Source organism: Heteronotia binoei, chromosome 1, assembly GCF_032191835.1.
Source record: "Heteronotia binoei isolate CCM8104 ecotype False Entrance Well chromosome 1, APGP_CSIRO_Hbin_v1, whole genome shotgun sequence".
In the NCBI taxonomy this organism is placed as follows: domain Eukaryota; kingdom Metazoa; phylum Chordata; class Lepidosauria; order Squamata; family Gekkonidae; genus Heteronotia; species Heteronotia binoei.
In genome coordinates this window covers 78,077,420-78,101,181 of record NC_083223.1, presented here as the reverse complement: position 1 = coordinate 78,101,181, position 23,762 = coordinate 78,077,420, and positions in this window count along the sequence as shown.

Below are 23,762 nucleotides of genomic sequence, written 5' to 3'. Positions count from 1 at the left end.
GGGCACCAACATCACCCGACATACGGGTGTTTTGCAAGGCGCGGAGTCGGGGCTTTATAAGCCCCGGCTCCCGCCTTATTGCGCAGTCTTGTTTCGGCTCTCTGCCCGCCCACCCTTCCCATGGCAGTACAGGTACATGCCGGTCGCCTTTTGGGGCCAGGTAGGAATTTTTTCACTCCCACAAAATTGGCCTATGTGGGGGTGTTTTTCGCCTACCTTGTACTGTCTAGTAGGTTAGTTTTTCGAGTATTAGTTCGGTCACAGGCTGGATTAGGTTTGGCCATTGGATTTTCCAGGGGAGCACCTATGGCCTAGCACCGTTGGTGCGGTGGTCTGCAGGAACCGTAGATGGGCTAAACGGCTCAGTACGGTGATGCAGATCACAGAGAGCCTCACCTGGTTGGATCTTTCCATGGGGATTGATGCCAGCCCGGTTGGTGATGGCTGCGGGCCTGGCCGCTCAGTACAACCCGATTACGGCGGGTTTGTGCTGGGGGCAGGGTGGCTCGCCCTTTGGACAAGGCGGGGTCCAGGTGTTGACCCCAGGGCTTGTCTGGTCTGGTTTTTCCCTTCCCTGCCAGTTATATTTGTTAATTCTAATAAAGTGGCCCGGTTTAAATCCCAACAATTGTGTCTGCCTCTTCATTCCGACTGGGGGGGCAAATGAAATCAGGTACTGATATAGGGATAAAAGTGGGTTTAAATCATATTGTCATGAATATAGAAAAAAATACAGGGGAACAGTTAGAATTGTAAAAAAAAATCATAGAAAATACCTGTTTCCACAGAAGGAGTTACGCTGGCCTCTCAACTCAAGCATGCCAAAAAAGGGAATCTACAGTGCTAGAATAGAATAGCCTTAATGAGGAGCAAGAATCAAAGTAGTAACATAATTATATGGCCTCGTGTAGATCAGGTCTACCCTGGTATCTAGGCTTTTTTTTATCAGGAATGCACAGGACTGCAGTTCTGGCTGGCTTGGTGTCAGGGGGTATGGCCTAATATGCAAATGAGTTCCTGCTGGGCTTTTTCTACAAAAAAAGCCCTGCTGTTATCAATAATTTGTTGAGGTCCAAGTGCAGGAACATTTGAGAACTGTAATGAAGTCCAGCTTTACAGAAGTGGAGAGTGGAATGTTGATTGAAGGCCAAAAAAATGTCATATGTATGAGAAACTTGTAATCATTATTTTAATACATTTTGCTAAGGTAAAAAGAAGCAAGAATGAACAAGCAAGCGAAACATTTATCGTATAAGGTCAAAGGCCATAGCAATTAGGATACACAGAGGGGCATATATAACTATAGCAAAGCAATAACATAATAATGTTAAGAGCTCTTAAAATTCAATTAAAACATGTAAACACCTTCACCATATAAAATTAAAATAGTTCAGCCTTTAGCTCTGGTCTGTATTTCCTTGGCTGCCTAAGCAAGAAATGTCAGCCAGAATTTTTTTTCTGAGCTTTCTATACAAAGGGCAAAACAAAATATAATGTGAAAGATCTTCTGGGACCAAATACATAGACAAGCACTGGTTAATTTTTTTTATAGTAACCTGCTAAAATAGCAGAAGGCGTAGTCCGAAATTGCACAATTGTTAAAATCATTCTAAGACCGATTCCCTACTAGGCTGGTTCCAGTGTTGGAGCTCTTTTTCCCTCAGACACTTCCATCTGATTTTGCACAAGCTGCCTCAGAGCTACGTTTCACTCCACTTCTTTCTCATGGCAAGCAAGATCCTTTGAAAACTGGTTTCTGCTTGCCACAGGAAAGAGGCAGAGCGAGTAGCAGCTCCAAGGCAGCTTGTGTAAAATCAACCAGAAGCATCAGGGGTAAAAGAGCTCCGACGCTGGAACAAGTCTAGTGGGGAATCAGTCTTCTAAGACTGTAATGTTGGACAGCAAGAAGCTGTGCCATGGTACTTTTAAAACAATTTTAACCAGGGACAAACTCAAATGTGAGAGACTGTATTTCTGTCCAATGGAGCATGAGTCATAAAGATCCAGTTTCCTATGTTGAAACCAGGCAAATGGACACCCTGAAAATCATCCATTAGGAAATAATGGGAAAGAATATTGCTGAGGCCAGCTACAGAAGCATCATCTGAGTGTAAGTAGCAAGAATGAGCTATCAGTTTTTATACATTTTAAGAAGACTTTTCATGTATCAATAACCTTGTAATAAGATCATTAGTTAGCTAGGAATGTGTTTCCTTATGAAGTTGGACTACTACTTAGGAGACGATACAGGGGGGGGGGGGTTTAGCAGGAACGCACAGGAACACAGTTTGGCTGGCTTGATGTCAGGGTGTGTGGCCTAATATGCAAACAAGTTCCTGCTGGGCTTTTTCTAAAAAAAAAAAAAAAGCCCTGAGACGATGTCAGATTGCTATTAAAAATGGGAAATTGAACTGATTTGACAGCTACTTCCAAGAAGGGACCCCTTGTCTGTGACCTGCTTATCTTGGGGTAAGAAACTTTATAGACTCATGTTTTCCAATAATTATTTATGTACAGGGCCGGTTCACCCACTAGGCAAACTAGGCAGTTGCCTAGGATGCTGGGAGGGGGCACCAAATTGGGCTCCCCCCTCCCAGTGCCCATGACAAATGCCTAGCTTGCCTGCCTCTCCCCCCACCGCCACCACTGTCAGCCCTCTCCTTTCCCTTGCACTCTGCCCCCCCCCCGGCATGATTATAGGAGTGCGTCGATGCTGGGCCCTACTGGCTTCGATGCAGCGGGCATCTGATCCTTCTTTGAAGAGAGTGCTGAAGAAGGCTTTGCTCCCCCTCACTTCCAGTTCTGGAAAGGAGGGGGGAGAAGCCTCCTCTCTCCAGCACAGTCTTCAAAGAAGGATTAGATGCCGGCCGCATCAAAGCTGGTAGGGCCCAACCTTGGTGCAGTGCATTCTTATCAGGGGTGGTGGTGACAGAGCACAGCATTGCATTGCTGGGGGATTGAGGGAGGGCAGCAGCCAGGGAGCCTGCTTGGGGCACCACACACCCTAAAGCCAGTTCTGGCTATGTAACAATGATAGATGGTATTATATTTTGTTGATTTTGTCAATGTTAATAATGCAATAGTTAATAAAAAGCTTAAAATGGAAGCAGAGATCATCTGATAGTATTTACCTGTATACTGTGAAATGGAGCTGTTCTGCCAGGCTTTTTGTTGAGGCAGAGAACATCTGACCTCTGTTATAACCTCCCATCAATCTGCCCATGAGGAACACTGACATTATTCCAGCTGTGGTGCTTTACAACAATAAATTTTTATGCTTCACCATCTCTTGTTTTAATTATTGAATTTGTACAATTGTTTTTATATTTATAACACTGACCAGTTTTTGCTGTGTTGTTACCTGTCCTGAGCCTGCTTGCGGGGTGTCAGGATAGAATTAAAAAAATAAAATAAAATAAATACTATATCCAGTACAAGCCTAAAGCATTATTGAGGCATACCTCTGGCCAGGAATTAAGTGATCTGATATAGGAAAACTTACTAGACACCTAGGGCTTCTTAAGTGCATGACTGTATCCAAATCAGGCCTGACCTGAGTCATCCTGAACAATACATTCAGCTGTACATGAGAGGAATGTAACACTAGGATTATTCAATGTACCTATAAAGTTATGCTGTAGCCTGTACACATGACAGCCAATACTCCCTCTAAGCTGTGGAGTCTTGTGAGCAAAAATTCTACTTTGTGAACTACTTGGCATTAAAGTTGTGAGCTACTGCATAAATTAGTTTGCTCTGGGACCATTTTTTCTGAGCTAAGACAAAAATGTGTGAGCTGGAGGCTAAAAAACTGTGAGCTAGCTCACACTAACTCAGCTTAGAGGGAATACTAGTGACAAATCCATGTACTCACTGAACATTCAGGGAGAGAAGAAGCATACAAGCACACTGGGCCTACTCGCTTGCTTGCTTGCTAGAAAAACTGTATGCGCTTAGGAAAATGTATCTCAGTGATTTTGGGGGCCCATGCCTGACTGAGTCCTCCTTTTTGGTACCAAAAAGTAAATCTCGCTTCATACCAGTAAATCTGTGCTAACCTCGTTATTTTTCTGCTTCATCTTGGTGCATTGGCCAATGGGAAAATAACAGTGTAGAACATTTCTTTCCCCTGCATAACTGTTTGCCTTCCACCCTCACGGCGGGAAGATCGGACTAGGCACCACGGTCACATTTTTGATCGAGTCCAGCTCTCTCTGCTCCAGTGAGGGAAGGTGTCCGGTTCAGCAACCAAGATCTCGTGCCTGGTTGAACCGACGTATCCAGGGAATCAGAAGTTCTTCAGGATTGTGAGTATGAACTGACTGGGAATTCTAATTACCTCTCCTTAGGAGAGACAAAAGGTCTGATCACCCCTTAAGCTCTATTAGGCTCCGCTTTAGAGCTGAAGCACAGAAGTTAGGATCTGGGAGGATTTCTGTGGGATGTGTGCAAGTATGAATGAGAGGAGGCGAAGCCTCTAAATGAGAGGGACTTTCTCTTGTGCAGTTCCCAGTAGGGTGACCTCACTGGGTCATGAGAGAGAGAAAGTGAAAACCCCCAGGGCTCCCTGGCTATCCAGACCCCTTACTGGCAGCTGCTGTTTTGTTTTCCCTAGAAGTGCCTTGTCTAAATGTCTGGTGCTATGTGTGGAAATCAGCCAAAAACCCCACTAGAGTACATGTGTAAAAATTTCAAGGAACATTTCTGTGATGATTATGGAGTCATACTGCCTCCCGGAACTCTGAAAGCGTTATGTCAGAAAGACTGGGTGGCCTTACATGTAGAATGGTCACTCGAGGGTAGCTTTGACCAAGGCTTGGTTCACAAAGTTTACAAGAGTGTAGCACAGTCCCCAAGACACGCAAGTCAGTTCCCCTACATCGACAGTTGGGCAGCAATGGTGCAGAAGTCTTACTGGTGGCCAGAAAAGTTGCAGAGGATGAAGGAAAAATGGGCTCAGAGGGCTGCTGCCAAAGCTGCAAGTCAAGTTACGGCTTTGTGCCAAGACATGTTAACAAAAACAACGACCCCTCCAAAGAAGGAAAAGCCCCCAATGTTAGATGCCAAACCAGAAGACTCCTTGGCTAGTCCCCCAATGTATTCACCTCTCCCAACGCCACCAGCTGAAGGAGGTGCTGGGGCAGCGGAAGGCAAGGCTGAAGTTAAGAGCCAAGCGCAGCTAGTTAAAAGTGCTCCAGAAATCTTTGATGAGGAGAACCAGGAAGTAGGGACGAATGAGGAAGCTGGGGCTGTGAAAGGACGAGCAAGATCTCTGTGAACTTTAAATCCAATCCAGCAGCTGTTCCATGCAACAGCTCCCCTTTATTCCATGCCTGTGTCTAACAATCAAGGATTAGCAGCAGGTCTTAATTCACCCCTAGAATTCTCCTCCAACATTGAACTCACTCCCAGTACTGAGCAAACTTCTAGCCCCTCCACGGTCTCCCCCTCGACTTTTCCGGGTTTTATATCTAGCACAGAGGGCTCTTTGCTAGCTCCCTTCTGAGAAGTCCACGTCACACTACAGCATTGACACTCAATACATGCTTTTCACTTCAAGTGATCTAGTAAATTGGAAGGCTCATACTGTAGCATTTTCTGACAATCCTACCCCACTCACTAATCTGCTAACCAGTATTACGGCCACGCATAAGAACATAAGAGAAGCCATGTTGGATCAGGCCAACGGCCCATCAAGTCCAACACTCTGTGTCACACAGTGGCAAAAAAAATTATATATATACACACACACTGTGGCTAATAGCCACTGATGGAACTGTGCTCCATATTTTTATCTAAACCCCTCTTGAAGGTGGCTATACTTGTGGCTGCCACCACCTCCTGTGGCAGTGAATTCCACATGTTAATCACCCTTTGGGTGAAGAAGTACTTCCTTTTTTCCGTTTTAACCTGTCTGCTCAGCAATTTCATCGAATGCCCACGAGTTCTTGTATTGTGAGAAAGGGAGAAAAGTACTTCTTTCTCTACTTTCTCCATCCCATGCATTATCTTGTAAACCTCTATCCTGTCACCCCGCAGTCGACGTTTCTCCATGCTAAAGAGCCCCAAGCGTTTCAACCTTTCTTCATAGGGAAAGTGTTCCAGCCCTTTAATCATTCTAGTTGCCCTTCTCTGGGCTTTCTCCAATGCTATAATATCCTTTTTGAGGTGCGGCGACCAGAACTGCACACAGTACTCCAAATGAGACCGCACCATCGATTTATACAGGGGCATTATGATACTGGCTGATTTGTTTTCAATTCCCTTCCTAATAATTCCCAGCATGGCGTTGGCCTTTTTTATTGCAAACACACACTGTCTTGAGATTTTCAGTGAGTTATCTACCACGACCCCAAGATCTCTCTCTCTCGGTCAGTCTCTGACAGTTCACACCCCATCAACTTGTATTTGTAGCTGGGATTCTTGGCCCCAATGTGCATTACTTTGCACTTGGCCACATTGAACCACATCTGCCACGTTGACGCCCACTCACCCAGCCTCATCAGATCCCTTTGGAGTTCCTCACAATCCTCTCTGGTTCTCACCACCCTGAACAATTTAGTGTCATCCCCAAACTTGGCCACTTCACTGCTCACTCCCAACTCTAAATCATTTATGAATAAGTTAAAGAGCATGGGACCCAGTACCGAGCACTGCGGCACCCCACTGCTTACCATCCTCCACTGCGAAGACTGCCCATTTATACTCACTCTCTGCTTCCTATTACTCAGCCAGTTTTTGATCCACAAGAGGACCTGTCCTTTTACTCCATGACTCTCAAGCTTTCTAAGGAGCCTTTGATGAGGAACTTTATCAAAAGCTTTCTGGAAGTCAAGGTAAACAACATCTATTGGGTCTCCTTTGTCCACATGTTTATTCACCCCCTCAAAGAAATGTAACAGGTTAGTGAGGCAAGATCTTCCCTTGCAGAACTCATGCTGAGTCTTTCTCAATAATCCGTGTTCATCTATGTGCTTACTCATTCTGTCCTTGATAATGGTTTCTACCAACTTTCCCGGTATTGAAGTCAGACTGACTGGCCTGTAATTTCCCGGATCTCCTCTGGAACCCTTTTTAAAGATGGGGGTGACATTTGCTACCTTCCAGTCCTCAGGAACGGAGGCAGATTTCAATGAAAGATTACAGATTTTTGTTAGAAGATCCACAAGTTCAACTTTTAGTTTTTTCAGAACTCTTGGATGTATGCCATCTGGACCCGGTGACTTATTAGTTTTTAATTTGTCTATCAGTTGTAGGACCTCCTCTTTTGTCACCTCAATCTGACTCAGGTCTTTCAACACCCCTTCCAAAATTAGTGGTTCTGGGGCAGGCAAAAAGTTCTCGTCTTCCACAGTGAAGACGGAGGCAAAAAATTCATTTAGCTTCTCAGCCATTTCCCTATCCTCCTTCAGTAATCCTTTTACCCCTTGGTCATCCAAGGGCCCCACTGCCTCCCTGGCTGGTTTCCTACTTCTAATATATTTGACTATGCAGACTGTCAACAGCTTTTACTGGCCGCCTTTACAACAGAGGAGAGAAGCTGCATTCTGCATCATGCCCGAAAGCATGTAGAGGGAAAAGTCCCTCCAGAGACTGCAGATAGAGAGGAGTGGATAAAAGGCCATTTTCCTGCAACAGACCCAAAATGGGATCCCAATGGTTGTGAGTCCAAAGAGCATCTACCAGAATACAGATAGGCAATCTTAGAAGGCATGAAAGAAGCAGGCAAGAAGCCTATTAATATGTCCAAAGTCAGTGAAGTTCTCCAGAAAGCAGATGAGAGCCCTGGAGCTTCGCTGAGCGCTTGATGCAAGCATTTCGAATGTATACTCCATTCGATCCAGAGGCTGCAGAAAACTTCCACATGGTGAATACAGCTTTCATTGCCCAAGCCTGTGCTGACATCTGCAAAAAGCTCCAGAAGAAAGATGGCTTTGCTGGCATGAATTTATCCCAACTGCTGGAGATTGCTCAGAAAGTTTATCCCAATCGAGATGTAGACCAGAAATGGGAGGCAGAAAGAAAAATGAAAAAGAAGGCTGATCTGTTGGCAACGGCTCTGACTGGGCAGACATCTGTGACAGGCAGAGGGGCTGTCTGGGGGCAAGGAATAAATGGGGGAAATCAAAGATATGCAATGACTAATTTAGACCCAAACCAGTGTGTGTACTGTAAAGAATTTGGGCATTGGAGACTCATGCCCCAATCGACCCCCCCCCCATCCGCACACAAGAGATCCAAAGCACCCCCAGACAGATGACAGGACTGGAGTTTAGAGGCCGTGGAAGTAAAGGAGCCAGAGGCAGAGGCAGAAGAAGAGGCCAGGTCCAGAGTGGCAGATATCGGAAGAATGAAGAAGAGCCTGTGTATGGTCTGGCTGGACTGGAAGGATGGGAAGACTAGGACAGACTGGGCACTGACAGTTCTGACCTGTGTAGCCCATGGTCACAGTTGATATTGGGGGTCAGGAGATTCCATTTCTTATAGATACTGGAGCTGCACGGTCTGTGGTGCCTGTTAAGATTGCTCCTTCAATTCACAAATACATTAATATAATTGGAGCTACAGGGCACAAGCAATCCAGACCACTTCTAGCCAAATGAACTTGTACAGTAGGAGGCCATGTAGTCCGCCACAATTTTGTCCATTTACATGACTGCCCAGTGCTGCTGATGGGAAGAGAGGTCCGTGAGACGGGATCTTTGAAATCTGATAAACTTGTGCCAGCCTACTCGCTTGCTTGCTTGCTAGAAAAACTGTATGCGCTTAGGGAAATGCATCTCAATCATTTTGGGGGCCCATGCCCGACTGAGTCCTTTTTGAACCGAAAAGTAAACCTCGCTTCATACCAGTAAGTCTGTGTGGACCTCGTTATTTTTCTGCTTCACTTCTTCCTTCACACGTTTGCATCCTGCAGCCAGGCAATCGTATGTAGGTAGGGTTTGAGGCCAGCATGCTCACACCCTCTCTCCCTCCCCATGCATCCTGTGGAGAAACGCCATTTTGGGCCTGTGTTTGTCTGGGAGTTGGCTGGAGGAGTCTGTCAAACTGGAGTCAGGCTTCGGCCTAGTCTCTTCCCCTTCCCCCCTAGGCTTCTCAACCCTCCCGCCCTGGCGGAGGACCCCAGGATTTTCACCCTCTTCCCCCGCTCCCCAAAAAAATGGAAGTGGGGGGAGGGGGTGGAAACGGCGCCGGGGAGCATGGCCAGCCGCCACATCCCGGAGCTGGCGAGGCCGCCGCGCCGCTGCTGCCCCCTCCCCTCCCACCGCAGCTGCTCCTCCGAGATGAGCCCAGGCTGAGCCCATCTCAGAGGAGCAGCCAAGAGGCAGCAGCAGAGCAGGGGAGGGCGAGGCAGGCCAGGAGCATGGCGAGCCGCGAATCCGGGCCCTTCTAGGACCCGGACTCGCGGCTCGCCACGCCCCTGGCCTGCCTCCACCCCCCCTCTGCTTCCACCCCAGAGGCGGAGCGGGCGAAGCGGCAGCGGCGCGGCGGCCTCATCTCCGCTCGCCGTGGCTGCTCCTCCGAGATGGGCTCAGGCTGAGCCCATCTCGGAGGAGCAGCCATGGTGAGCAGAGAAGAGGCGTCAGCTGCGCAGCGGCGTCGCACGCTCCGAGACGGGGCAGTTCGCCGTTTCCCCCCCTCCCCCCTAGCTCCACCCCAGTGACTCCTGGCTCCACCCCCAAAGTCCCCAGATATTTTTGGGGTTGGACTTGGGAACCCTATTCCCCTCCTATCTGGAACCAGTAATTCTGGGGGGAGCCTCCTAGAGAGACAGGAAGTCATGGAGGCCTGTTTCCCAGAATGCTGCAAGAGGAGGACCAGTTCCTAGGTGGGAACTGAATTTTATATTGGAGATTTTGGGCAGGAAGCTGGGGAGGGCAGTTAGTTCAGTTGGAATAGAAACAGTCTGAGGAAGGTATGGTCAAGCTTGCAACAGTCTAAGTGCCTGCCCTACATGTCATCCAGTTAGGGCAAGTATTATAACAGGGAAAGAAGGAGCATTTTTTCCCTACTATGATTTGTTTCTTCTGTTCACTTTTTTTAAAAAAAATGCCTGTAAATAGTTGTATACTTTAAATAAATGTTGTTTGTTTAAAGTGGAGTCCCTCTGTACCACATAGTTCCCCCAACCACTTGGAATGCTAGGAGTGGGTCGGGGAATCCTTAGGGTAGAGAAGGGGCTGAGTGGCTGGTTGCCAACTCTCCAGGGGAACCCCAAAGATCCCTAGGAAGCCCAAGGAAGGGTTCTTAGCGAGTCCAGAGGGAGGTTAGGAGGCTGTCCTGCCTAACCAGAGCCCAGAGAGAGACAGTGGTGGCAGTGACTACCCTGAGGCAGCAAAGTGGAGCAGCCCTTTCAGTATACCAGGAAGGGCTGGGCAGGGCCGGGGCCAGCTAGCAGACACAGGACCGGTCTGCCACACATCCAATGAATATTGTGGGGTTATCATGGGTTCCCAGCTAGATCCAATGCCCTTGTTCCAGCAATGTCCTCAGTTCCCTCCAGCCTTGTTGTTGTCAAGTCTCTCTGTCCCCCTCCTCACTATTCCTTTAGAAGGATCTAAACTTGATCCTGCCTCTGCTTTTCATTTTTGACTTTGTTTCATCCTTCCTAGACCTATCCCTTTTTAATTAAATATTATTTTTTTTCTTTTCAGGCTACTATTTCAAGATGCATTGTAATGATTGCCAATCTCCTTCTTAATGTTGGTGCTGTGCAAAATTTGTTTAAAGCCCCAGAAGATGTGAGATGGTTAAATTGAAGTTTATGCTGTTCAGTTACTTGGCAACCTGTTGATTCAGATGCTTTGTTATTTACTGCCAGAAGGAATGTTATTGGTGCACTGGACAATAGGTCCGGCCCCTTCCCAGCCGAGCCAGCTGGCGGGCTATAGGCTGGGGGCCGTCTTTGCGCCCCCGGAAGGAGGGAGGGGCACCAACATCACCCGACATACGGGTGTTTTGCAAGGCGCGGAGTCGGGGCTTTATAAGCCCCGGCTCCCGCCTTATTGCGCAGTCTTGTTTCGGCTCTCTGGAGAGAGCCACGTGCGTTAGCACTGCTACAGGACTAGGCCTGGGCAGCTTCGTCGGAGCTCACGCGCTTGCGGCGGCTATCTCGGGTGGCGCGGCGAGCTTCTGCTTGATCAGCTGTTAGGCGCTGGTCTTCGCGCGGCGTGGCGCGCTTGCGGCGGTGATTGCAGAAGGCGGCACCGGACCAGCTGTTGGCGCGGCGGGGAGGCGTCGCGGAGAAGACGCGCTTGCGGCGGCTGAGTAGCGCAGCGAGGCGCCTGAGTTTTGAGGGTTGGGGGGAGGCCAGGAGGGCAAGGTGCAGCGTTGCAGTCGGGGGGCTGGGGCTGCTGGTTACGCATTAGGCGGCCCTTACCCCGGGATTTTGCTTTCCTGCAGGGCGGGCCGGGTTTTTTCCTTGAGGAAACATTCCCACCCCCCACCCCTGTTTGTTCCCCCTTTACGGCGGACCTGGGGGCTGGGGGCTTGTGCATTCAGTAGCCTTCCCCTCTTGCCAGCCCTTCCTTGCCCGTGTGGGGCGGAAGGCCTGCGGGTCAGGGACCAGCTCTCCTTTGTAGGCAGAGGACTCCTGATTAGTCCTGTCCATCGTCATTAAGCCTTGGTGCCTGTCGGGTGCTGGGGATTGGTAGGTGGGCGGCCTTGTTTACAGGGGTGCATTCATTCCTCCTACTGTAGGAAGGGAGTGTTGAAAAAAGGGGATGGCTCCAAAAAAGGGACAGGGTAAGTCCAAAGGCAAGCAGCCCGCTCGCCCACCTCGGGGGCGGGGGCAGCAAGGAGCCCCAGTTGAGGATCAGGGCCAGACTGAGCGGGTTCGTCTCGCCATCATCAGTCAATTGGAGGCCCTTGAGCAGGAGCGCGTAGCCAGTGGTGCGCCCATCTGGGAAGGCCGTCGCCGTGCCACTGGTAGTTCGGCGCGGCTGACTTTTGAAACAGAATTACTTGCAAGGCTGTCTGCTTTACAGGGTGGGCAGCTGGAGCCGGAAGCGCCGCTGGAGCCTGACCCCGACCAGGAGGGAGATCCAGGAGAAGGCCCATCGGGCGTGCCATCGGGCGAAGGGGCATCCGGAAGCGGTGGCCCGCGGCCCCCTAGTGGCTCGGGCGTCTTTCCGGGTGATGGTGGTAAGCCCATGATTTCGCCTATTCAAGGTTGGCCTTGGGGTCCAGCCCGGCCAACCCCCCATTTACTGGGGGTGGGCGGGCTGGGTTGGGGGCCCAGGTGGTCCGGCGCCAACGAACAGCTGGGCCCCGCTCAGCCGTGGGCTTGGGGTTTTAATACACCCAGTTTGCTGTCCAGTGCAGCCCCTGCCCCCGTTGGTCAGCTGGTGGGCGCCGGGGCGCCCCCTTCAGCCCCTCCGTCACTGCCCACACCGGGCATTTGGCCAGGTGGTGGTCAACAGGGGGCCCAGTTGGGGGGGGTATGGCCTTCAGCTCAAGTGGGTGGGTGGTTCTATCCCCCGAACCCCTATGCGAGTATCCCCTTTCACGCCCTCCCCTATGGCGACACTTCTTTGCCTTTGGGGGATCATCTGACGGCGGCCACACGAGAGAAAATCCTCCGTGGGGAGTACGTCGATGTTTTCGGTCTCCTGTTCAGGGAGCTCGAAAAAAAGAGTAAGGAGGAGCTCGACGACAGGGAAAAAGAAAAGATAAAGCGCAGGAAGATTGACAGGGCCTGGGCAAATTGGTTGCCCGGCTTTCTGATCTATGCCGGGGTCATCGCAAGGGCACAGCCGGCCAGGGCGGCCGCCCTCTTTCAATATATGGACATAGTTTATAGGGCTTATACGGACTTCGCCGGGGCAGCATGGCTGCAATACGCCGAAGCCTTCCGTATGCGGGCCGCTGTCAATCACGGAATGCCGTGGGACCAAATAAATCAACAGCTTTGGCTGCAGCTGATGGCCCCGGCAAAACCAAATCCCGGGGATAGATCCGACAGCGGCCATTTGGTGCAGGGAGTTCAGCAACAACAGACTACCCCAGGTGCCCGCGTTTCGGTGGGCCAGCAGGAGCATTCCCGGTTGCTTTGCTGGGAGTTCGCTTCCAAGGGGGTCTGCCCCAGGGAGCCCTGTAAATTTCGTCACGAGTGTCCGCTGTGCAGTGGGCCCCATGCACTGTCGGCCTGCAGCAGATCAAAGTACGGAGCGGGCGGTAAGCGCCCCGGAGGCGGAGGCGGCGGTTCGCAGCCACCTGGAAAAGGGCCCCAGCCCCCTCCGCCGGCCGGCTCCCAGTAGGTCGTTGGCCACATTCCCGTGCGGGGCTGATGCTAGTTATTTTGGGGGCGGTTTTGCCGAGGTGAACAGGTCGCCGGGGTAAAAGAGCTATGGAAGGCAGCCCTCTGTGGATTGTCTGGGGGTTGGCCTAATGTTGTAATTTTGCACGTTGCTGATTGTGGTTTGTTTTCAGGTGCTGTGGCTCGGGGTGAGAGAAGGTGGGTCCTCATCTTCAGGCTCAGCATGGTCTTTTGGGGCTGCCCATTTCGCCGGACGGCTCCTGGCGGGATCTGTCCTGTGGGTTAGGGAGGGAGTGGCGTTGTTTTCGCACTCCTGTTGTTTACTTGGGAGCGCCATTCCCCCGGGGGAATTTAACGGGTCTGACGTAAGGCCAATAGGGCCATTCCAAGGCCACGGAGTAGTGACTAGGTTTTTCTTTCCTCATCCGGCCATTCGGGTCATTTGAGTCGGCCTGTACCGGCCGGATGGTGTTTAATTATTTGCTTGGGTAACCGGGCCGTTCTAGAGGAAGTTTGGCAGGGGGTGCGGTTGGCTCTGGGGCACCCGGTGGGGCGCTAATGCCTAAGCAGAGGCTTGGCATTGGCGGTGGCTGGATTAGGTTTGGCCATTGGATTTTCCAGGGGAGCACCTATGGCCTAGCACCGTTGGTGCAGTGGTCTGCAGGAACCGTAGATGGGCTAAACGGCTCAGTACGGTGATGCAGATCACAGAGAGCCTCACCTGGTTGGATCTTTCCATGGGGATTGATGCCAGCCCGGTTGGTGATGGCTGCGGGCCTGGCCGCTCAGTACAACCCGATTACGGCGGGTTTGTGCTGGGGGCAGGGTGGCTCGCCCTTTGGACAAGGCGGGGTCCAGGTGTTGACCCCAGGGCTTGTCTGGTCTGGTTTTTCCCTTCCCTGCCAGTTATATTTGTTAATTCTAATAAAGTGGCCCGGTTTAAATCCCAACAATTGTGTCTGCCTCTTCATTCCGACTGGGGGGGCAAGGTCCGGCCCCTTCCCAGCCGAGCCAGCTGGCGGGCTATAGGCTGGGGGCCGTCTTTGCGCCCCCGGAAGGAGGGAGGGGCACCAACATCACCCGACATACGGGTGTTTTGCAAGGCGCGGAGTCGGGGCTTTATAAGCCCCGGCTCCCGCCTTATTGCGCAGTCTTGTTTCGGCTCTCTGCCCGCCCACCCTTCCCATGGCAGTACAGGTACATGCCGGTCGCCTTTTGGGGCCAGGTAGGAATTTTTTCACTCCCACAAAATTGGCCTATGTGGGGGTGTTTTTCGCCTACCTTGTACTGTCTAGTAGGTTAGTTTTTCGAGTATTAGTTCGGTCACAGGCTGGATTAGGTTTGGCCATTGGATTTTCCAGGGGAGCACCTATGGCCTAGCACCGTTGGTGCGGTGGTCTGCAGGAACCGTAGATGGGCTAAACGGCTCAGTACGGTGATGCAGATCACAGAGAGCCTCACCTGGTTGGATCTTTCCATGGGGATTGATGCCAGCCCGGTTGGTGATGGCTGCGGGCCTGGCCGCTCAGTACAACCCGATTACGGCGGGTTTGTGCTGGGGGCAGGGTGGCTCGCCCTTTGGACAAGGCGGGGTCCAGGTGTTGACCCCAGGGCTTGTCTGGTCTGGTTTTTCCCTTCCCTGCCAGTTATATTTGTTAATTCTAATAAAGTGGCCCGGTTTAAATCCCAACAATTGTGTCTGCCTCTTCATTCCGACTGGGGGGGCAAATGTTACAAGCCCAAAGCCTTGTGGAATTCTTGTTCTCTATGAACTAAAGCAATTGTGGGGGATTTTTCTGAAGAAGTGACGAATGGCACAAATGTAAACTGTTGGTTCCTGTTGCATTTGACCTTTCTGAAGGAACTTCTCCTGTGCAGATAGGCGAAGCATTTCAAAAGGAAAATTGGTTCCCATCACACCTGGAAATACAAAGAATTCCCCATTCCAAATTTCTTGTTTTGATTCACTAATAAAAATAACTTTAAATTGGCTGAGTGCCTTAACATGGGAATAACTGATACATAAATGTAATGTATAACTTGTTCAAAATACAGAAGCATTTGCTGGAGTTTGGTTATATTTTGCTGGTCACTGTTAAAAATCTATGCACCCCCACCCATCCTTACTTATTATCTTAAATGTACATAAAGTTTATCAGATTGCACCATATCAAGTTCATCAAAATATTTTCCCATGGGCAGCAGCAGACTACCCCTGTTTCCAGCAACAGTCTGGCACCCATAAGATAAACAGAAAAATAAACCAAGTCAGGAATTGAGTCTAGAGTGCAAATAGAGGGAAGGAATTTCAGACACTGTGCCCTTCAGCAAGCAGGTTTCCTGAGGCTCATTATACATTACTCTGGCTGACCACTGCTAATGTGCTGTTCATTCAGTCTCCCAATCCTCTTTCCCTCCTTGTATAAGAGAGGACTCCTTCCAGTGAAAAATGACCATAACATCCATTACTGAAACAGCAAATAAAAAGACGGCTAATAATGAAACAGACACAAAGGAATAAATCCTACATGCCTTTCTTAGTTCAGTACAAAATGTACATATGCCTGCATTTTCACAATGCTGTGTTAAACAAACAAGGAAACTAGTGAATAACATATCTGCAACAACATTAACTATATATATCACAAGCCCTTATTTATAATCGCTAGGGAAGAGCCATCCATTCAAAGACAAGAGTTTCTTTCAGGACCTGTCTGAATCATTAGAATAAACATGATTAATTCAGGATCCTCAGAGCTTCACATAAGGTATGAAATGATTTAGTTGTAAGCTTCTCTTGGCAACAAGAACAGCAATATCTCAACACTGATATCTGATTTTAATTTTTTTAGAGAAGCAACACATCTTAATGTCCAGATCATGTGACGTGATGGTATCGCTTTACTCTGCTCTGGTAAGACCTCACCTGGAGTATTGTGTTCAGTTTGGGGCACCACATTTTAAGAAGGATATAGACAAGCTGCAATGGGTCCAGAGGAGGGCGACAAAGATGGTGAGGGGTCTGGAGACCAAGTCTTATGAGGAAAGATTGAAGGAGCTGGGGATGTTTAGCCTGGAGAGGAGGCGGCTGAGAGGTGATATGATCACCATCTTCAAGTACTTGAAGGGCTGTCATACAGAGGATGGTGTGGAATTGTTTTCTGTGGCCCCAGAAGGTAGGACCAGAGCCAATGGGTTGAAATTAAATTAAAAGAGTTTCTGGCTCAACATTAGGAAGAACGTCCTGACCGTTAGAGCGATTCCTCAGTGGAACAGGCTTCCTCCGGAGGTGGTGGGTTCTCCTTCCTTGAAGGTTTTTAAACAGACGCTATATGGCCATCTGACAGCAATGAAGATCCTGTGAATTTAGGGGGAAGTGTTTGTGAGTTTCCAGCATTTTGCAGGGAGTTGGACTAGATGACCCTAGAAGTCCCTTCCAACTCTATGATTCTATGATCTTATTGTTACTCTGAAACCTTGATTCTTTAAACAAATGCCACTTCTTGTGTGTAATTTGGACCATAATCTGGTTAACTGTCTTTCAAAGAACTTTGAAAGTTTAATTTCCCTATGGGATGTGGCAGTTCTAAGAACTTTCTTGCAATTCCTTTTTTTCCCTCCAAATTTTGGGATGTTCATTTATTCCCTGCCCCCTCCCACATCTGTAATCTCGAGGATACACATTGTGGGCATGGATTCAATTAGGCTGTATGCAAACAAGTACGGTACTTTGAATTATGAAGCTAATTGAGAAAGAATAACCAAGATTTAATAATCCTGGCTTGTGTGCATTGTGCCTATTTCTTTTTAATAACTTTCAGTGGCTTGGATCCAGAAAAGGACAGATTGAATTTTTCTCACACAATAGGGCTTTCTTGCCTTCCTCTTCCTGCTACTGCCCCTTGTGTTTCCTGCAAAACTACTCCTGAGAGTAGAGTGACCCTCTGAAATGCCATGTGCAGTGATGGGGAAAGGAAGAGGCTGCAGCTGGGGGAATAAGCAGAAATCTGAGACTCCATGTTGTATAAACAAAACATGGAGCTATCTGGGACCAAGCCACTTTTTTTTTTGGTAAAACATATGTCATCATGCAGTTTCATGAGATTCTGGATATAGTCAACAAATGGCTAGCTCAGCGACTTTATTTATACCAGGGGTGGCCAAACTTGCTTAACGTTAAGAGCCACATAGATGTCAGATGTTTGAGAGCCACAAGACATTAACATCAGATATTTGAGAGCTGGAAGGAAAGGAAGGAAGGAAGGAAGGAAGGAAGGAAGGAAGGAAGGAAGGAAGGAAGGAAGGAAGGAAGGAAGGAAGGAAGGAAGGAAGGAAGGAAGGAAGGAAAATAGATGAGAGAGGTGTGCTGTAGACATTGTTTATCTTGATTTCAGTAAGGCTTTTGATAAGGTTCCACATACTATCCTTGTTGACAAGTTGGTAAAATGTGGTTTGGATCTTGTTACCATTAGGTGGATCTGTAACTGGTTGACAGATTGCATCAAAGAGTGCTTGTGAATGGTTCCTCGTCCTCTTGGAGAGGAGTGACAAGTGGAGTGCCTCAAGGATCTATCCTGGGACCTGTTTTGTTCAACATCTTTCTAAATGATTTGGATGAAGGAATAGAGGGAATGCTTATAAAATTTGCCGATTATACTAAATTGGGAGGGATTGCAAATACAGTAGAAGACAGAAACAGGGGTCTGGAGACCAAGTCCTATGAGGAAAGGTTGAAGAAGCTGAGGATGTTTAGACCGGAGAGGATGCGGCTGAGAGGTGATATGATCACCATATTCAAGTACTTGGAGGACTGTCATATAGAGGATGGTGTGGAATTGTTTTCTGTGGCCCCAGAAGGTCGGACCAGAACCAATGGGTTGAAATTAAATTAAAAGAGTTTCTGACTCAACATTAAGAAGAACTTCCTGACAGTTAAGAGTGATTCCTCAGTGGAACAGGCTTTCTCGGGAGGTGGTGGGCTCTTCTTCCTTGGAGGTTTTTAAACAGAGGCTAGATGGCCATCTGACAGCAATTAAGTTCCTGTGAATTTAGGGGGAAGTAGTTGTGAGTTTCCTGTTTTGTGCAGGGGGTTGGACTAGATGTCCCTGGTGATCCCTTCCAACTCTATGATTCTGATTCTAGGTGAAAAGAAAGCAACTTTAACTTTAAATGCATTCTCCAAGCTGCTGTATTTTATTGTAATGAGTCTCTGTTGTGATCCATCCTGAGCCCATTAGGGGAGGGCAGAATAGAAATCTGAATAAATAATTAAATAAATAATTTATCAGTAACCAATGGAATGTCTGCAGAATGGGAGTGCTATGTGCACTTCTTTAGCTCCCAATAGGAACCAGGCTATGGTGTTCTGTACCACCTGGAGTTCCTAAGTTGCCTTTAATGCATGTATAGTGCATTACTATAGAGTGCATTACAATTACTTCAAGGTAACCATACCATGGATCCATGTGGCCAGATCAGCCAAATCAAGTTGGAGGCCATCTTCTGTTCTGAGTGAAGTGAAGCTGGTAGAATACTTTTTTTTTCTTTTTTTTGCAGCTGCATCAGTTTGTTCCTCCATCAATAAACTTGGATCCACTATCATCTCTAAGTTTTTTAACAGAGTCTATGTCAGATAGACCCTGTCAAAAGCATAAGCACCATGTCCCTGAGTACCTCAGCTTCCCCAACCCATGTTATGTCCATCTAGCCAGGATTCACTTTGGTCTTGTTTACCCTCAGCCTTTTTCGGCACTGCCCAGCCGGGCGGCCCATCGGCCGCCTTAGGCTGGGGGCCGTCCATTGCCTCCCCTGCAGGATGGGAGACAATGGTCTTACCCAACTGCTTTTGGGCGGGCAGCCTTTTATAGGCTGGCCCGTCCCCTTGTTGCGCAGTTCGGTAGATAGGTTTGGTCGGGCAGCCACGACTGTGCGTGGCTGTGAGTGTCTGCAGAGGGCCCCTGCTGGCTGTCGGAGAGCGGGCGGCTTCCTCGGCGGCGGCAGAGGCCCGGGACGTCCTTGGATCGTCGGCGAGCTCACCGCGGACGTTTGGGCGGGGGCGAGGCTCGGAGCAGCGCATCGCGCTCGCCTCCTGAGCCTCCGGCAGTCGTTTCTGGGCGCGGCCCTGTGTGACGCGGCGGGCCGGGAGCCAAGGGGCAGGCCAGCTGATCGGCGGCGTTGCGTAGGAGGCCTCTGGAGCGTCGCGCGGATCCTCGCAGGGAGTATTTTGCTGGGCTGTGGACATACGGCGTTTTTGCCGGCCCTGACGCACCCCCCCCCTTTTTTAATTGGGAGGCCTCTTATTTCCATTCCTTCCTCATACCCCCCCCCCTCCACCATAGCAGCCGTTTGGAGCAGGGTCTAAGAGGGCAGTGGGCTGCTTAGTGTTGGTTTAGTTCTGGATGGGAGGGACGGGGGGCTCAAGGTAGAGCATTGCTTGTTGGCTGAGGGTCACAGTTTGGTCCCCGGTGTCTCTGGCTCTTAATGAGGCTAGGCATTTAAAAAAAAAAAAAAAAAAGGAGAGCCTCAGCTTAGGACCCAGGAGAGCTGCTGCAGTCTAAATAGATAGGACTGCCTTTTTTGGGCTTTGGGCTTTCGACCTCTCTGAGGAGTGGGTGGGGGTCAGACTGCTTGATTCAAGGGATTTTCACAGCCCCACGTTAAGCGTTGGGTGGGGCAGTGAATCGTTTGGTTGGAAATGGCGCCAAAGAAGGGCCAGGGCCCTTCGAAGGGGAAACAGCCGGCTAAAAAGCCTGCAAAGCGGCCAGTTCCGGCTGAGCCCCCGAGTGAGGATTGGGATGATGCCAGCACGCGTCTGGCTATTCTTGAGAGTTTGGCGGCATTGGAGGGTGAGAGGGGTGTGGCAGGCCCATCACGGCGCGTGTCAGGCTTAACGGGCGGCGGCAGGGCGGCGACTATTGCGTTTCAAAAGGAGGTCCTGGCGCGTTTATCTGCCCTGCAGGGTGCCGGGAGCAGTGAGACGTCAGACCAGGCGACACCGGAAGAGGAACATGGGCAGGAGCCCGAGGAGGTTGCGGTTGTTCCTCATCAGCAGGAAGGTAAGAGTCCGTTGCATCCTTATGGTGGGGTGTGGCCCTGGGGCCCTTGGGGCCCGGTGGTAGGACCCGGCACAGGTTCAACGGTGCCAGCCCAGGGGCCGGCCTTCCAATGCTCTGTGGGGGGCCCCCCTTTGGGTCAACAGTCACAGGTAGTTTGGCCACCCCTCCTGCCTGGAATGACGGGACAAGCCGGTTCTGGGTCTGCCTTCCCATCGTCATCGATAGCTGGGGGCCAGCCCAGCGTTGCTGGGGGTGTTTCGACCCCATTAGGCGGTGGCGCCCTTCCTTGGGGCTCACAGACGGTTCTGTCACCCGGGTTCCCGTGGCATGCTCAACAGTGGGGAGGTTTGGGGTTTCCTGCCCACCCATCTTCGCCCTATGCTTCAGTTCCTTTCCATGCCATTCCCTTTGGCGACTCGGCCTTACCGCTAGGTGACCACCTTACGGCGGCGACTAGAGAAAAGATATTGAAAGGCGAGTACGTGGACGTTTTTGGTCTACTCTTTAGGGAGTTAGAGAAAAAACCAAAGGAGGAAATGGACGAAAAGGACAAAGAGAAGCTTAGAAAAAGAAAAATTGAGCGGACCTGGTCTAATTGGTTACCAGGGTTTTTGATTTACGCGGGAGTGATCGCCAGGGCTCAGCCATGGCGTGCGGCCCCGCTGTTTCAATACTGCGATATTATTTATCGCGCCTACAGTGATTTTGTGGGTGGAGCATGGCTCCAGTATGATGAGGCCTTCCGGATGAGGGCCGCTGTGAATCCCAGTTTACCATGGGACCAGATCAGCCAGCAGCTCTGGTTACAGCTCATGGCTCCTGCTAAGCCTAACGCAGGTGAGAGATCTGACAGCGGCCACATCGTCCAGAAATCCAGTCACCCTGCCGGTTCCCGCGCGCCCGCGGGGCAGTCGGTTCAACCTCGGCTGCTTTGTTGGGAGTTTACCTCCCAGGGGGCGTGCTCTCGGAAGTTCTGTAGGTACCGGCACGAATGCCCGGTGTGCGGAGGCCCGCATGCCTTCACGGCATGTAACAAGTCAAAGCAGAGAGGGGGCTTCAAGAGACCCGGGGGTCCTAATCAGCCGCCTGGAAAAGGGCCCCAGCCCCATCAGGATAGCGGTTCTCACTGAACTTTTGCGTTATTATCCAAGTTTGGAGGATAAGTGTTATTTGTTGGAAGGTTTTGAGTTCGGGTTTCGGATCCCATACCAAGGTCCTCGCACCCCTTTTATGTGTTCCAATTTGAGGTCGGTTAGGGGTTTGGAACACGTGGTGCGAAACAAGATTCAAAAGGAATGTGCAGAGGGCAGGGTTTTGGGCCCCTTTGCCGAGCCACCAGTGCCTAATTTGAGGGTTTCCCCGTTAGGGGTGGTACCCAAGAAGGCTAAGGGGGAGTACCGGCTTATACATCATTTGTCATATCCGAGAGGCCAGTCGGTTGACGATGCCATCCCCGACGAGCTGTGCTCAGTTAGGTATACATCCTTCGATCGGGCAGTTCGGATAGTGCGGCATTGTGGGCCTGGCGCGGAAGTTGCCAAATGTGACATTAAGTCTGCCTTCCGCTTACTGCCTGTGCACCCTGAGGACTTTGAATTGTTGGGTTTTTGTTTCGAGGGTAGTTTTTATATGGACAGGGCCCTCCCCATGGGTTGTTCCATATCTTGTTCCGCCTTCGAGCGTTTTAGTTCGTTTTTGGAGTGGGCGCTGCAATTCAGGACGGGCTTGCGCGATACGGCGCATTATCTTGATGATTTTTTGTTTGTGGGCCCCGCGGGTTCTGGCCAATGCGCTTATTTGTTACGGTCGTTTGAGCGGTTAGCGGCGGACTTGGGTGTGCCCTTGGCTCCGGAGAAAACAGAGGGCCCTGCGACGGTGTTAACCTTTTTGGGGATAGAATTGGACACCATGCAGCAGGCGTCGCGACTGCCCCCGGACAAGCTGAGCAACATGCGGAAAATGGTGACTTCCATGAAAGGGAGGAGGAAAGTTTCCTTGGTCGAGCTGCAACAACTGGTTGGCCACTTGAACTTTGCATGTAAGGTGGTTGCCCCAGGGCGAGCCTTTTTGAGGCAATTTTGCGAGGGCATGACCGCGTTGCGCTCGCCTCACCATGTTACGCGGGTAACTCGGCGTATGCGCGAGGATCTGGAGGTGTGGGAGTCCTTTCTCCTCCGCTATAACGGTACATCTTTCTGGCGGGAGGTCTTGTTGCTTGAAGCTGAACTGCAGATTGTTTCGGACGCTGCAGGCTCCACTGGGTTTGGAGTTTATTTTCGGGGCCAGTGGTGCGCAGAACCGTGGCCGGCTGAATGGCGCTCCTCCGATCTGATCCGCAACCTAGCATTTTTGGAGTTTTTTCCGATTGTTGTAGCCGTTTTCATTTGGGGCAGGGACTTGGCCAACCACACGGTGCACTTTTGGTGCGACAACATGGCGGTGGTGCATGTTGTCAATAACCTCACGTCTAGGTCCCCCCCCGTTATGGGTTTGGTCAGGCGTTTCACTTTGCGCTGCCTTGAACTGAATGTGCTTTTTGCCGCCCGGCACGTTCCGGGGTCTAATAACGGAGTGGCGGACGCTCTGTCTCGTCAACAGATGGAGCGGTTCCGCCAACTCGCCCCGGAGGCCGACAGTTGTCCTGTGCCAATGCCCGTGGAGCTGTGGCGACTTGGAGGGAAGAAGTGACTCGGGCCATTCAACTCGCGGTTGCACCCAGTACAAGGAGGGCATATGATCGGGCGGCAAAGCAGTTTTCCATGTTCAGAGCAGGTGCCGGGCTAGAGGCGTGTTGGCCGGCCCCAGTTGAGCAGTTGTTACAATTTTGTGTGTTTCAGAAGGAACGCGGCCTGTCAGTTAAGTCTATCAAGGGCCAATTGGCGGGCCTGGCATTCGCTAGCAGGTCCAAGGGCCACCCGGAGTTTACCAAGGACTTTCGTATTGCCAAAATGTTAGAGGGGTGGGCCCGCGAGGCGGGACGTCAGGTTGACAATCGGGTCCCAATATCCCCATCGATCTTGCGGGGTCTTCATGCCGCATGGGCAGCAATTTGTGGGTCTAATTTTGAGCAGGCACTTTTTCATGCAGCGGCGTTAACCGCATTTTTTGGAGCATTGAGGGTCTCAGAGTTGGTGGCCTGCTCGCGCAACGACGCTTCCGGTAGGGCCCTGATGGTGGGCGACGTTAGTTTGGTTGGGGGGCAGGCTGTCATCCGAGTTCGTATGTCCAAAACTGACCAGAAACAGAGGGGGAATGTCATCACCCTGGGCCCTTGCGTGGACAAGGAGTTATGCCCCGTCCGGGCTCTGGAGTTATATTTGGACATGCGGGGCAGGTCTAGCGGTTTGTTATTCTGCCACGAAGACTTCACCCCTCTTTCCCGGTTTCAGTTTTGGGCCGTTACTTCCCGGGCGTTAAAGCAGCTAGGACTCGGGGGGGTGCGGTTTGGT